This window comes from Triticum dicoccoides, chromosome 6B, assembly GCF_002162155.2.
Source record: "Triticum dicoccoides isolate Atlit2015 ecotype Zavitan chromosome 6B, WEW_v2.0, whole genome shotgun sequence".
NCBI classification, from domain to species: domain Eukaryota; kingdom Viridiplantae; phylum Streptophyta; class Magnoliopsida; order Poales; family Poaceae; genus Triticum; species Triticum dicoccoides.
The window spans coordinates 717,210,349-717,213,301 of NC_041391.1; the positions used below are offsets into that span (position 1 = coordinate 717,210,349).

The 2,953-nt window shown below is 46.8% G+C and overlaps 1 protein-coding gene across 2 annotated transcripts in view; it reads right to left on the reverse strand.

Annotated features, from left to right (window-relative positions):
• Positions 1-1,581: 1,581 nt before the first annotated feature.
• LOC119325592 (disease resistance protein RGA5-like) overlaps positions 1,582-2,953 on the reverse strand; it is a 13,531-nt gene continuing 12,159 nt past the window's right edge. Inside the window, exons 5-6 of one of the 2 annotated variants that reach the window (XM_037599325.1) lie at positions 2,795-2,915; positions 1,582-1,926 (exon numbers count right to left, since the gene is read on the reverse strand). The gene's annotated coding sequence lies outside the window, so the exon portion shown is untranslated. Of the gene's footprint in view, positions 1,951-2,794; positions 2,916-2,953 lie in introns of both variants that reach the window. The other variant, XM_037599326.1, reaches the window with a different exon arrangement.

A 2,953-nucleotide genomic window follows, 5' to 3' on the forward strand; every position in this document is an offset into this window, starting at 1 on the left:
GGCGGGGCCTGCCTGTCCCCGCGCGCGCGGCTCCCTGCCCGGGGCATGGAGGCGGCGGCGGTGCCCCTCGGCCTGATGACGGCCCGGCCTCCCGGCGCGGTGGCCGGCGGCTCGCTCGGTGGTGGCGCGGCCCCTTGGCGGCGAGACGGCGTGGTGGCACTGGTTGGCCGGTGGCGCGCCCCGGGCCCAGATCGGGGCCCGCGGGCCCCATCTGGGTCCTAGCGGGCCGGCCCCCGGCGTGGCTTCATCGTCGTCTGTGTGGTGAGGTGGTGGAGCAGCTCGGACGGGGGGCAGCGACGCCGACGGCATGCATGCTGCGGCGCGGAGGCGGGAGTTGTCCGGGCCTCTGAGGGCCCGGCCGGGCCTGTGGGGCCTCTGAGGGCAGCGGGGTCTTGTCGGTGGGCGTGTGATGATGGACGAGCGCAGGATGATGGCGTTGTCTGACGTTGTGGTGGCGTCGACGTCAACATGACCGGGCAAGGTAGGTGCAGCAGTACAGCAGTGAAGATGGATTGGTAGCAGGTGGCTGTGCGGCCTCATACCCGGCAGGCGTTCTGGTCTAGGAGTGCGCCGGACTGGTGGGTGCCCCATACCCGGCAGGCGTCCTGGTTGAGACCTCAGGTCTGAGATGTTAGGTTTGCGCTGCGAGGTCTGTTTGGTATTAGGCCCAGACTATCAGCATCCCTACATCAACTGAATAGAAATAGCGACAGATGTTGCCTAGATGGTGGCTTTGGTCTTACTGTTGTATGACTTTGTAAGATTTTTTATGAATAATTAATAAAGTAACTGCATGCATCGTCCAGATGCAGAGGCCGGGGGTTCTCCTCCATTTCTAAAAAAAAGCCCGAAGGTGTCTGAGGTTCAAGTACTTCAAATGAAACAACCTCCCTATGTTTACTAGATGATGGTTTTCCAATTGACGACACCCGCCAATTAAGTCTAGAACACGCAAATGCATGAACTCATCTAGAGAAGGAATCCCCAAACACATTTAAAGATCGGACATGCGACGATATTAGATCCCTTAGTAGGAACAACTTCCTTTGGTTGCTGACTTGGAGAGAGAGACGACGAACTTTCCTTTGCGTCCCAACAGTTATTCTGGGAACACCGACAAAAGTGACAAATTTGGTTACTGACTTGGAGAGAGAGAGACGACGAACTTCCCTTTGCGTCCCAACAGTTATTCCGGGAACACCGACAAAAGTGACAAAGTTCTCTTCAACGGACTTGGATGTGATGAAATCAAGAATCGTGTCCTGAACTCGAAATCTCATCGTTCTATCATATCTATCGGACTCCACAGGTTGGATCAAACTCCTATTGACGAGCTCATTGAAACATCTATCTCCTAATTCATGTACCGTGTACCTGCCTTTCTTTCAAAGCAGAAATGTTCAAACAATTCCAGCGTCCACAACTGTCGTGATTAAGACTCAAACGACAATTCCTGCAACCAGTCATGACTGAAAATGTAGAAACTTCAGAGTATTGCTGAGAAAGACGACATATATTTTTGAACAGCAACCTGCTGAATGATCTTCAGATGGAAATCCATAACATTTCACTGCAGAAAATGTGACAGAGAGCTCACAAAAGGGCTGTCCAACGAAATTCAACAGCTCGGCATTGCTTAAGCTGCCTACAACTCCTTGTTATGATTAAAAAAAACACATGCATAGGTCTAGCTCAAATCTCCAATTAATATCAGTACAATGCTTAGATAACTTTTTCAATAATGACAATGCTTACATAACTAAATGAATCATATGTCGTTCAAACTTTGTATAGATGTCTCTGAGTTTAAAGAAAGCTTCGAGAACTGGTTGAAATGATTCTGATGTCCAACACCATCGGCTTTGAGGACAGAAAGTGTCTCCGTTCCAACACCGGCCAGGAGACTACACATTATCATCAGCTGCTCTGAAAAATAGAGAGCCATACGCACTGCAAATCATCAGTAACATCAAAATTTAACACTGACACATCACAACTGTATGGTAAACTGCAATGAACTCAGGTAAAAAAAAAACTGTATGGTAAACTGCAATGAACTGTAAGCATATATAACAGCATCCAAGTGTTTTGTCTAGGAATTTAAAAAAAAACATTGCACCAAGTTTCCTTGATGTCTAGCTAAATTATTTTTCTTTTGTGAGAGGGAGAAGTGACACTATTTGTTTCCAGCTTGCTGAAGGAATACATGACTAAACTAAGGGGGGAAAAGGAAGGAGAACTATCCTATAGGTTGTACAGGTCCAGGTGCTAACAGACAAATTGTCACCAGTACATCAAAATGATACTTTGAGAAGAAAACTTCGACATACATGGATCATATCACTCTGTCAGCAAGTGCAACTATTCCAACACAAAAAGTGAACACAATGCAATTAGTTGGCCCTTTATACTTTTTGAATTATATATTAGTCCCTCCGTCCCATAATATAAGATGTTATTACAACCAATATATTATACTTATAGTAGGAAGGAGGGAGTAGTTGGCATGTCAAGCAAAACAGAAATTAATAGCAGTACAGTAGCCAGTTTAGGTAATTGCAGTCTGCAGGCATGGTCATGTGCACCTAGTTCACATACTCTGTTTTTTTTTCAAAAAGGGGGGACTCCCCGGCCTCTGCATCAGAACGATGCATACGGCCATCTTTATAGAAAGCAAATAGGTTCAACAAGGTCTTACAGTACACATACTCTGTGAGACAACGATTTACTTGGTGGCGCCGGGAGCGATAATAACAAAGAAATCAATATAAAGGTAGAATTGATGATTAAGTACCTGCAGGTCAGCAGGAAGTTCAACACGCCTATTGCAAGAAATGATGAACTGATCTACCACACAAAATGAATTGATGAATTCTTGAAGCTGCAGCGTCCTGCATACCTAGTTGTACCCCAAGCTGCAACATACAGAAGACCATGATCATACATTGACATA